The sequence below is a fragment of the Anas platyrhynchos genome, chromosome 5 (genome assembly GCF_047663525.1).
Source record: "Anas platyrhynchos isolate ZD024472 breed Pekin duck chromosome 5, IASCAAS_PekinDuck_T2T, whole genome shotgun sequence".
NCBI classification, from domain to species: Eukaryota; Metazoa; Chordata; class Aves; order Anseriformes; family Anatidae; genus Anas; species Anas platyrhynchos.
In genome coordinates this window covers 638521-651581 of record NC_092591.1, presented here as the reverse complement: position 1 = coordinate 651581, position 13061 = coordinate 638521, and positions in this window count along the sequence as shown.

The window sequence follows — 13061 nt, the reverse complement described above, 5'->3', positions numbered from 1 at the left end:
CACAAACGCCCCGTCCTGGTCCTGCCCCAGCCGCCAGCCCAGGCTGGGTGTTGGGCAGAAAGGCACCAAGCGCAACAGGGAGCTGCGGCAGGAGGGCAGCACTGCTGTGCTGGGGCTGGGGCAGAGGTGAAAGTAAAACAAGGGGCTGCTGACAACCCCAGCAATGCTGTTTTGCCAGCTGTAAAAGGACATACAGGTGTTACTGAGGCAGACACTGCCTTCAGTCTGTGACGCCTGGTTCTTGGTGCAGGAGTGTTTTTTAGTGTTGCTTTTCAGCTAACAGCAGGAGGTGGGAGCCAAAATATACCAATGGCCAGGGAAAGGACCCAATGCTGCCATGCAATGCTGATGTGTTATTAACTGGTATTGAGCAAAAACAAACAAACAAAAAAACACACACACACACACACACACACAAAACAGCCCTAGACTCCTTCCTCTGAGGGAGTTTAACCTGCTGGATCTAAGGGCAGAGATCACCCATCGCTGCACAAGGATCCCTGCTGGCACACTGCACAGCACCCACATCCCCCTCAGCGCCAGACCTCATGTTGCTGTCATAGCCTGGCCCAAATGGCGCCTGCCACAAGGGACCCTGCCATTTCTCTCAGCCGAGACAGGCCCACAGGGACAGGGATGATGATGGAGAAATGCAGAACACAACTCAAGGAGCCATCATCAGAGCTGGCAATCTTTTGACCCTGTACATGTGAGTGTGCTTCTGCTGCATTTAGGCAGGCAGAAGTGCTGGGTGATGTGTGCATGGGACGGGCTGCACCTGGCCATAGTGCAGGTACCTTTGTCCTGCATCATCAGGGCTCAACACCCACCTCTTTGCTTATTTAACAAAACACAGTGGCTGAGTTAAGGATGCACTCTATTGCCTGTCACCTTCTCCCTTCTGGTAGCATTTAGGTGTGCCCTTAACATTTAAAAAATGTCATTCCTTAATACTTGCATTCTCTTTGGTTTGATGTTTGCTTAGTTGGTTTTTTGTTTATTTGTTTGTTTTAATTCTTTCCTGTTCACATTCTTTCTTATGTGATTTATATTTTCCTTGTTGAGGTGACATCTCAGCAGAAAATAGCAAAATCAGTATCACCAGCCTTCATGCAAAGTCCCTTAGCATGCTTGCTGCTTCTGAAACAGCCATGTGGAGAGCTTGTTTCCATAATGAACTGAAAAATTGTTTGCTCTTCTCCCAGTTGCTGATTTAAGTGTTTTTCTTAAGCCAAGTCTTGCATGGAAAAGGGTATCCAATAATTCAAGCTGTTTGCACTGTCTTCCTTCCACATGTCCCGTCTCTTCTCTTGCATCCAAGCAACAAGCTGAAGGCACATGTTCAGATGACTGTGATGGGAGCATGAAGAATACTAGAAATCTCATTTATGCACACAAGCTTAATAAATCAATAAACACATTATAGTATACAATCTTTAATTTATAGTCTTTACAGTCACAGTTTAAAGCCTACAGAAAGTCACTACTGGTGTAACCACGTTTAAATGAAAAAGCTAGACGAAATTTGAGTCAATTGTCACTCTAAAATTTTCCTCTTGAATGCAGGCAAGATCCAGATTTTTCTGATGATTTGGTCACCAAAGAAAGAATGCAATATTCCACTGGACTAGGAAAAGAAAGCAGGCTGAATGACTGTTAGGAGTAAACATCCTAAACAAGCAGAACTGAAAAAATAATAAGGTAACTAATATTTTGAGGAAGTTGCTAATTGGAAAAAAAATACAGACACACATGCAAAAAGAGTCTACTAATAACTGTTCAAAAGAGAGTGAGCTGAAATCTGGCATGGATCCCCGCAGCTTCTGAGCTTGTTCAATTAAAATCAACACTGAATGGTTTTTCTTTCACTTCCATTACTCAAGCTGCATTCTTCAAAGGGATAGCAAATGAGTGATATGCATATGAAAGAACCATGGAGTATGAAATTACAAAATGATACAGGGTTTGGATATTTGCACTTTGAGATATTAAATCTTCTGAAGGAAAATATTTGAGCAAATTCTGAATAAAGAACCCTACAGAGGAGGAAGGAAGAACTGTGAGATAAATCTAATAAGGAAGAGACTATGCAATTGCCAAGCACTATTGAATTACTTACTTTAGCCATGACACAGTATTTCAAGCGGAGAATTTACTTCTGTCTAGTCAGGCACATTTTAAAGGCCATTTGGGCCTGTTTTCTATTCATGTCTGCAGTGGGGCAATCTGTGGGGTGCACTCATGTCCTTCTCATGCAATTTTTCCTGCCACCACAGTGCCACCAAGGCGTGGTTTGGGGACCACAGTGTCTGTGTCTGCTCGTGCTGGGCTGCACTGCACGTTCAGGATCATTCCCTCCTTCCTACACCTCTCTTCCCCACCGCTCCCTCTGCTGCCTGCTCTCCTTGGGCTGCCAGCATGAAGCACACCAGATCGCGTGCAGCCGTGTTGGCCCCATTCTCGCACAATCCACCCATGTGCAAACTGGGGGGGGTGGAGGACTAGTGCTACCTGCTGCGAAGATGTGCCCGCTTTGGTGTCAGTCTGCGTGCTGGTTTAATGCTGATGGGCACCTCAGCTCCACTATGCCACTCTATCACTCCCTCTCCTCAAAAGAACAGGGGGAGAAAATACGATGAAAAAGGGCCCACGGGTTGAGATAAGGACAGGGAGATCACTCACCAATTACTATCATGGGCAAAAGGGAGATAAATGTAATTTATTGCCTACCACATACAGACTAGAGCAGTGAAAACTACAAGTAAAAACGCCTTCCCCCCAACCACCCTCTTCCACCTCCTCTCCCCAAGCAGCGCAGGGGAACGGGGACTGGGGGCTGCGGTCACTGCCTGAGGCTTCGGCTCTGCCGCCCCTCCTGGTCCTTCTCTTCCCCTGCTCCCCGTGGGGTCCCTCCCATGGATGCCGTCCTTCCCCAGCTGAGCCGGGGGGGCTGCCCACAGGCTGCAGCTCCTTAAGAACTGCTCCCACACGGCTCCGTCCCATGGGGTCCATCCATCCCCCAAGAGCAAACTGCTCCAGCACAGGTCCCCACGGGTGGGTGGCAGCTCCCCCCAGCCCCCTGCTCCTGCGGGGGCTCTCCACAGGCCGCAGCCTCCTCCAGGCCACATCCCCCTGCTCCACCGGGGGCTCCTCCACCCATGGGGGGGCTGCAGCGTGGAGATCTGCTCCATGTGGGACCCATGGGTGCAGGGGGACAGCCTGCTCCACCAGGGGAACTGCTGCTGTGAGCCTGGAGCACCTCCTGCCTCCTGCTGCACTCACCTTGGGGTCTATGGGATCGTTTCTCTGCATTTTCTTGCTCCTTTCTCACAGCCGTTGTGCAGCAGTTCTGTTATGTTGGTTTTTCTTTTTTCCTTTCTAAACCACCTCACAGAGGCACAACCAGTGGTGCTCATGGCTCTGCTCTGGCCAGTGGTAGGCTCTTTTTGGAGATGGCTGGAGCGGGCTCGTCCCTAATGTGGGCAGCTTATGGGCTCTGCTCACAGAGACTCTCTCTGCAGCCCTGTGCTACCAAAACCTTGCCGTGTAAACCTAATGCAGTCTGCTAGCCTACTTTATTTTGAATACTATGTACAGATCAGAAGGCATTAAAAGTCATCTGATTGTCACAGAATTATCTTGTGCTTTCAGGAACATGCTGCATGCAAAGCACTTGGAAAGTTGCTTTAGAAAAGCCCTGGCCCTGACAGTCTCTCTAATCGCATAAGACTTCCATGCTGTGGTTAAAAATCTCAGAATGTCATGAATTGATGGTAATTAGTGATAATTGTTTCACACGCAGGCACTAAATCTGACTAATAACTCCCTTTACAAGAGTCAGGGAGATCGGGGACGCCCGGGTCAGAAGCCGTCACTGCTAATTACCGGCTCGCTCCTCCTGTTGCTAGCACAGGCTTCTCTGCGGAGTCTGCTGCTGGTGACTGTGCAGGGAGAGGGCTCAGCCCTGCAAGAGGCTGAGCTACCCTGGCACCACGCTGGGGCATGCAGCAGCCAGGTTGGCACTGCAGCCCAGGTCCCTTTCAGAGGCCGCAAACAGATTTATATTTTTTTTTAATAGAAAATAAAAGAAAAAGGGAGGGGAGAGGAGAGGAGAGGAGAGGAGAGGAGAGGAGAGGAGAGGAGAGGAGAGGAGAGGAGAGGAGAGGAGAGGAGAGGAGAGGAGAGGAGAGGAGAGGAGAGGAGAGGAGAGGAGAGGAGAGGAGAGGAGAGGAGAGGAGAGGAGAGGAGAGGAGAGGAGAGGAGAGGAGAGGAGAGGAGAGGAGAGGAGAGGAGAGGAGAGGAGAGGAGAGGAGAGGAGAGGAGAGGAGAGAAAAAAAAAGAAAAAGAAAAAAAAAAAGAAAAAGAAAAAAAAAAAAGAAAAAGAAAAAAAAAAGAAAAAGAAAAAAAAAAAGAAAAAGAAAAAGGGGGGGGGGGGGGCAGGCATGTAATCCCCGTCTGAACTGCTACAGGGCACAGGCCAAGGAGCCAAAAGGCTTTGTGCTGCTGATTGAAGTTCTTCTAGAGATGAATCCAGGCTGGGATGAAAAAAGCTTCATGAGGCAAAACCCAAACAGCCCCTTGGGTAAGTTGCTCCAGCGACTTACTATCCTTATTGTAATAAACATGCATCTTAAATTTACTTTTAAATTTTACTCTTTAGTTTCCAAATGTGGGAGTATATGTGTGTGTGTGTGTATAATTTATTTAATTTATTATTTTGAGGCCTCGCCCCTAAAAATAAAGGTTTCTCAGCACTGGGTAATATATGGTAGTATGGTGAAAGGCCATGGGATATTAGGAAGGGGTGAGGAGATATTAAGAATTATATTGTCATCTCCAGAGGAGAGAGGAGAAAAAAAAATTAAAAAGAACACTTCCTCTTAGGAAGCACCTCTGCAAGGCCACACATCTGCAGGCTCTTGAAATTCACAAAGGTGAAGTGAGAGTGTTACTGCTGATACTGCCACAGCAGCTGGAGAAAATATGACTGCAAGGAAGGGACTGCTAATCTGAAAGGGTCAAGAAACCCTGCGAAATCAGAGGAAGCCATTTACCAAGCTGCATTCCCCCCTCCCCTGCCAGCCCAGCCCACCCTGCTGGAGTCACACCTTGGCCACCCCTGGGTGCAGGGAAAGGGGTCTCCCTGCTGCCAGACCCTGCTCTCAGGTGCCTCATTCCCCTGAGGTGCGCGGGGTCCCACTGCCCAGGGCCCAGATTGCTGTGTCCCCTGCCCAGAGGCGTGCTTGGGAAACGCTGCCCTAGCTCAGGGAGAAGTTGGAGTTTGCCTTACTATGAAGGGACCTGATGGGGGACAGCAGTGATGGCGAGCACCCAGCCTCACAGGAACCCCCTGCCCTTACTGCCCAGCATGTGCACCCACCAGCTGGAAGCTGCTGGTGGAGATTGCCCCCTGCCCCGGCTCACAAACCCCTGTTCTGCCAGCCCTGCAAAGCTGCCTGCCTCACACAGCGCTGTCCTCGAGGACAGCAGGCATGAAACTGCATTTCCCTGTGAATATCAAGCACTTAGATGCTCCTACTGGTATTAAAAAATGTATATGTTTTATAGAATCAAAAGACAAGCTTACAAAGATACAGTGCCCTGAAGTCAATGAGCTTCTGAAGTCAGTGAGCAATATGAATATGCAAAACAAATATGCATTCAGTACATATAGGAACATGAAATTGTACGGGAAGTGGGAACAGAAAATGTCCTTTACACAGCAATGACCAAGCACTTCAGGTAGCTGTGTGAAACAGCAGTCATTCAGACGCACTGAGTGAAAGGCAGTTCTGGAAACCTCCCCCTCTGTGCTGGAGATAATACCCTTCAGAAACGCTTTTCCCATTACGGACACCATGCTACCAAAGTCACGTCTGCACATCCCTGCCTCTCCACTCTCAGAGATCTGTGCGTGTTGCTACAGCGCAGCATGAATTCTACATTGCCAGTGGCAGACACAGTAATGAAAAGCATCTTCCTTTTGCAGCAGCTTCAGCGCCCTCGCAGCAGCCTTCTCAATGAGCCCATGCAGGAGCCTTTGCTTAGCGCTGACCTGAAAATCTACCTATCTGCCTCCTGGTAGGAGGGAGCTCAGGGCTGCTGAAGGCTGTTATGTGTACACTCAGCATAAAAACCTCTGCTCACCTTATCGCCTTGCTACCCTTCTGCAGCCCCGCGCTAGCCGCCGCACTGGGAGTGGATTGACCCTTTCCCCCAGCTTTCAGCCTGCTCGGGTGCCTGCCAGAGGGGTGCTCTGGGTTGTCCCCATGTCAGAGTGGCAGATTTGTGTTTGTGCTGCAGGACGCAGCAGTGCCAGGAACCCACACATCAGGGAGGCTGGAGACATTGTGTGCAAATTCCTGTGCATCAGACAGGGCTGGCAGGGAGACGGAAAGTACAAATCAGGAGCTGCACTTGCACTAAGGCTCACGTATGGTTGTGCTGCTGTTCCTTAGCTGGAGAGGACTCTGTTTTCCATGTTAGGACCTCTCTTTCTGGTGACTATTGCCTACTGCCTGCTGTCCTCCCCAGACAGCTCAGCCCAGACCGAGTGTGGAAGTCCTCAGGACCCTCTCCAAGGAGCCCTTCTGTCAGCCCTTCCCCAGCACAGCGCACCTCACCCAGCCAGGGGCAATCACATTTACCTCCTCCCAACTAAATTTAAATATGTTTGTCCTCATGAACTCCATGCAGATTGGGTCCATACATTATTAGGTTCAGGATAATCCTGTCTAGGGAGTCAGTCATTAAGAAAATATTGCTGGCTGGGCAATTCTGCTGCAATTGGCTTCCCTTAAGCCCAGTCTTTGTTTGATAATAGATACATCCACTTATCTTCAGCTGTTATTTCTTCTCAGTTTCTATTGCAGCTTTGCACACAACTAAGGACTAACTTAAAAATGCCTGTTTTGCTCTCTCACTTCAGCCCCTACTTTCTTAAAATGTAGGCCCTAGTGCATTTTTTCCATCTGATGATACCATCCACAATCTGATTGTTCCTAAAAACCTTGGTTTTAGTCTATCACAACAGTACCATGGGGAGGAGAGCTGGCTTTTGTGGGTAAGAAGCTCAGTGGTCTCAGCTGCTCCTCAATCCATCAGCTACCTCTATTCCATAAACTTGCTTCCTTTCACCAGCATCTTTCAGTGCCTCTGTTCACCACCACAGGCCCTACCAAAGACATAAGCATAAAGTGAACACGTCTGTTCTTCTGCCTTTCCCAGCTTTATTTTAATCTTGGCCCCAGCCAAAATGCAGAGGAGCCATCTTTCTCTCATGTTGCTGAACATAATGGTTCAGCGTGGTACTCTACATGCTGTGTCAAAGCCTAGCCTTACTTTTCTTCTGGAAATTTTACTTTCTCTAGGATTCTCACTGTCTCCAAGATGCACTTTCCTTTGCTGTATAATCTTTTTTTTTTTTTTTCCCCAACTCTTTGCAAGTTCTCTCGCTCCTTATGTTCTCTTTAAAATTGTTCATCCACTTGGGACACCTTCACTCAAATTTTCCCTTTCATGAAGGAACATAAATAAAGCACTGCACAGCTATATTTCAGAAAGGCATTTTTTGATATCTGAGTGGGATTTTTTTTTTTTATACACAATAAAGAAATAGGTACTATTGTCTCCATTTGACTTGTTCTCTCATAACTCCCCTCTCAAACTACATAGCAAAAGGATGTGCTGCCAGAAAAGCTTTTTACCTTCTGGAAAAGTGCAGATACTCATGAATAAGATGTTCTCAATCAGTGCATCCAAAAATCTGCTCTCTATATGACCACAGAAGAACCACCTTCCTTTTTGAGACTTTGAGCTTATTGAACTACTGGCCTGGTCCAGGATGGGGTTGTATTGCTGGTCACACCTGGGAGAGCTGCATTTTACCTCAAGGAGAGCACTGACTCTGAAACACCAACAATGAACAAATTTACTTTCTCAAAAACAAACCAACAAAAGAGAGAGAGAGAGAGAGAGAGAAATCATCTTCAATCTTGCTCATCTGACTGGAAAAACATTTCTAGAGATTTCATTAACTCTACCTGATTTTAGATTATTTTTTTAAAACAAACTTACCATTGCAATTCAGTAAGCCTATGTATTTTTCAAGTAGAAAGGCAGAAGTGATTTTTGTCAATCCTAGTTTTATCTCCAAACATGAGAAAAACCAAAATGTGCAAGAAAGCTCACATGCAAAACAACAAGCCTCATTTCTGCTGTTTTTCCATATTTAACATAGGTTTAACGGAATATGTGTAAAACTACTCTGCTGGCCAGATACGAATCTGCTGCAGCGGGCGTGCAGGAAGGCAGGCATCCCTGGAGCCCATATGCTCGTGGGAGAGCAGCGCCAGCCACGCGCCGGGGGCTGCTGCCAGGGGCAGGCTCTCCCGTGTGATAAACAAAACCCACGAGCTACCCTTGGATTGGCTTTTAAGTTAAACTCCCACTGGGGTGCCAAAGAGTGGCAAAGAACGAGCACCTCCTTGTATCTCCTTCAGGCTGTTCTGCAGAAGAAATATGAACACAGCCAGAAGTGGAAGCAGGGTGAGGAAGAGGTGGGTGAGCCAGACTTCCTCTTTCCGTGGTGGATCTGCTTTGCTTGGCTTATAACCTCATCTGCAAATGCTCTGTCAGGATGCTGAGGCACTCATTTTATCAGCCCTGGACTTATTTCAAGCTTGCTTTCTGTCAAAAGCCAGTAACTAGATGCAATTCTTTAAATCATTAAAGTGTTTGTATAGTAAGCAATTACCAAATTCTACATCACAATTCTACAATTAGCAACTCTACATTGTTAATAATGAATTTAAGACTTGTGCGATAACTCTCAAGTGCTTTGATTCCTCCTGGAAGGATTATGCTTGCATTATGAACATGAGTCTATACACTAGCCAGCCATCACTAACCTGGTCCAAGTCTGAAAAGTGTTGGCATTTCCACAGTAAAGCTCAAGAGCCAGTGTCTTTTTTTGGAATAAGGAAGCTGCAGGTCAATCCTGTGGCTATGTGGGCAAGGACTCACAGGGAAGGTGCCATGAGGCACTGGTCCTTGAGTACATCCAGCAAGACAGAAGTAGTCCTGCCAGTGGAAGGGTTTGGGAAGATGGTTGAAAACAATCTCTGAGTTTTCTTCCCTTCCTCTCTTCCAGACAGCCCCAAGTGAAATTGCAATGGACGTGCCTCCTCCCTCGTCCCTCTAGCATCCATTCCCAGACAGTCCATGTTGCTCACAGAGCACAGTGCCCAGTCTGGCACTGCATGTCCCAGGAGGGCTGTGTGTGACACAAAGGTGCCGGCGTGGGCTTCCCACAGGCAGCAGCTCTTCCAGAACTGCTCCAGATATGGGTCCGTACCACGGGGTCCATCCCTCAGGAGAAAACTGCTCCAACCTGGCTCCCCCACGGGCAGCAGCTCCTGCCAGGTCACCTGCTCCTGCGTGGGCTCCTCTCCACGGGCTGCAGGTCCGGCCCGGAATCTGCTCCGGCAGGGGTCTTCCACAGGCGGCAGCCTCCATCAGTGCAGGGCCACCTGCTCCACCGTGGTCTCCTCCACGGGCTGCAGCGTGGAACCCTGCTCCACCGTGGTACTCCATGGGCTGCAGGGGGACATCCTGCTTCACCATGGTCCTCACCACAGGCCAAAGGGGACTTCTGCTCCGGCGCCTGGAGCACCTCTCCCCCTCCTTCTACACTGACCTTGGCACCTGCAAGGCTGTTCCTCACTCCCTTCACTCTCCCGGCTGCTGTGTGGCGCAGCGTTTTTTTCCCTGTCTTAAATATGCTCTCACAGAGGCACAAAACAACATCGCTTATTGGCTCAGCTCTGGAAAACAATGGGGCCCTTCCCAAACATGGGGCGGCTTCTAGATCCTTCTCACAGAAACCACCCCTATGGCCCCCTGCTACCAAAACCTTGCCACGTAAACCCACTACAATTTATGTGTTTACTAACCAAACTGTCATTATTTTCAGGCTTCAGGATTTGACCTGCAAAGTTAGAATGTATTTTCTAGACCTATGTCCTGTTATTGCCAGCTTTAGGTTTTAGCTCCTTTCACGGTATTGCACCGTGATTTGCATAGATTTTTAGGATTTGGGGGTTTGGAGGTACATTGCTTTCTGAGTCTGTTCATGCTGGATAAATAGTTACATGGACTTTGGGTTGGAAGTGGAGGTTGTTTGCATCTTCTGCTGTATCTCTCAAAGTGGAAAATGTGATTTTCCTTCCAATTTGCAGAAATAACATACTTAGAGCTAATCTAAATACATAAGTTAGGTGAAGTCTATGTAGAGAGATTATATCTTTTAATAGAACCACTGATACAGTAGGCACAGTTTCAGATCCAAAGAGCTTTTGTTCCTGAAATATTGCCTTTTTTTTTTTTCCAGCTACATCAGGTAGTAAAATAAAAGATCCTGTCTGCTATAAATCTGCCTTGCTTATATCCTTACAGCATCATGGCTACAGCAGCCCTAGTGCTGTACTGTCTGACAACCGATGTCATTTCTGTCCTCTGAGAAAAAACATGGCAGGAGTGGAATCCCAATTAATGGTTTTAAAAATAGCCTTGCAAACCTACTTCTTATGCAAATGTTAATTTGGTAAAAGATCCCCTATAAGACAGAAATGTTTGCATTCACTTGCTTTTGGTTTACATAACAATATGTTCAGGAAGAAGCCCCTTTTACATTTGGTACTGCACTGAGCTGCTGGTAATGCATGTAAGCCTTAAACATATTAAGGATTACTCTGGCTAACTATGTGCTTCAAGCTCTTTTTAATGGCAAGCAAGTATAAAAAGTTAAAATGCCATAAATATAAAGCATTTCAGCAATTTTCTTAACAGTTACTCGAGCAAAGTTTTGTTTTTCTCTAATACAGGATACGCCTAACACAAAACCAGCTCACTGCAGTGCCCACATAACCTTGCAGCAAGCCAGAGCAGTGCCGTGCCCCAGGCCACCTTGGTGCCCCTCAGCAGCCTCCTAGACCAGGTCTCGCCTCACTGAAGGAGTGCCAGGCGCTTCCAAGGGCCAAGGCCACGGGGGGGCTGGGTCGAGCCATGCCCGGACACTGGGTGAACTTCTGCACCCAGTCAGCTTCATGACATTGAGCGGAGCTGCACAGGAACACTTGCACAGCAAGGCACAGTTGGCATGCAAGCAGCAGCTGGCAGAGGCTGCAGTGCAGGCGTGGGGACACGGGTGGGCAGGGAGGCCGGGGGGACACGGCAGGTCTGTGCCCAGCCAGCAGCACTGCAGGGAATGCACACGGGGAGCACAGAGCTGGAGTGGCTGCCGTGACCCCAGCGGTGCCACCGGTGCTGCTGCCCTCACCACGAGGAGCGGCCACGGCCCTGCATGAGCAGGAGTGAGCCATGTGCAGCCCTCAGGCGGAGCCTCACAACCCAGAAACCAACATTCATCATCACAGGGGTATTATCCCAAGCTTTCAATTGCTGATATAATTAATGTAATACAAAACACACTAAATAATATGTCAAACAAGATCTGATACATTGCACACATCAGAGAAACTTACTTACTGAGGACTTGTCCTCTATATTTTTATAAGCTTCACAAACCAGTTTATGAGCCACAATGTTGTTTTGCCCATTCAGGTGTCCCCTTCATGATTTATTCTTTTTTTTTTTTTTTTCCTTTTTTTTTTATGCATTTATTCAATCTGTACTGCATAGTAGTGATTATTTATCTCTGGACCACATGACAGTGAACCCTGCTTGGCTGGCATTCAGCAGTCTGGAGGTACCTCATTCATCTTTTGTTTGCCTTGAACATAAGTCATAAGAAAACCCTGGCCCCTTGGAAATATATCCTATTTTTCTGCAAGCTAAATATATAATTCTGCAAAACAAATACACAAATAAAGCATAAATGTATATTTTGATATTTCTATGAAGTTTTGATTAAATAAAAATCAAGCACTTGGGAAGATATTTCTCTTTTTTGGAAACTGTTTTCATTTCCAATCCCTCTTCACCTGCCATTTCAGGTCTCCCTTCCCTGCTTTTCCCAGTTCATTTCCAATTTCCCTTACTGGAAAAGGGAAAAAAAAAAAAAAAAAGAATGGAGGGAGTAGAACATGAAATAAAAATACTGAAATTCTGAGCTTTGTGCTTTCTTTCAATAAAAGTGAAAAGTCATTGAGGAACATTTGTAGGACAGAATTTAGGGACTAACCAAAAGACAGGAGCGGCCTTTGTTTTACTGTAGAATTTCTTTGAATAAAACTGAAAAGAGATGTTTCCTTTCCTTATGCTGCAATGCAATATGTGCATGGCCCCAAACTGTCAGATGGGAATTAGCATCTGTTAGTTCTCATTTTAAGAGTACTTTCTTACAGCTATCATGAAGACGGGATAGGTAGACAACTGATCAGCCAGAAATGACTGGTAACCCGTCCTCCGTTAGTATTACAAGAAGCATTATAGTTCTGAGTCCTGTCAAAATTAAGACACAATCTGAACTGAGAAATTGTCTTTCATTACTAAAACAGAAAGACAGACTGTCCCTTGGAATGGGAATAAGATCTTTAAGGGTAGATCATTGTATTAGGAACAAAGATTTTACCTAAACTGATAAATATTAATGAATCACCAGGATTAAGTGACTTTTCACCCAAGACTTCTGTGGGACTAAAATATGATATTGCCCAAGTACAAACTGCAGTACGTAGCTTACTGCATGAGTCGCCACTAGTGCCGGGCTCCTCTCACTAGGGCTCCAGGGGTCACACAAGACGCGAAAGCTCAGACATGAGCACAGACTGGGATAAGAACTCACTGGGAACAGCCCTGCAGAGAAGGACTTGGGAGGTTTGGTGGACAAAAAGCTCGACACGAGCCAGCAGTGTTTGCCTGCAGCCCAGAGACCAACTGTGTCCTGGGCTGCACCAACAGAGGGGTGGGCAGCAGGTGAGGGAGAGGATTGTGCCCCTCTGCTCTGCCCTCGTGAGCCCCACCTGGAGCCCTGCACCAAGGAGGATGTGGGGCTGTTAGAGCAGGTGCAGAGGAGGGCCATAAAAATAATCAAGGGGCTG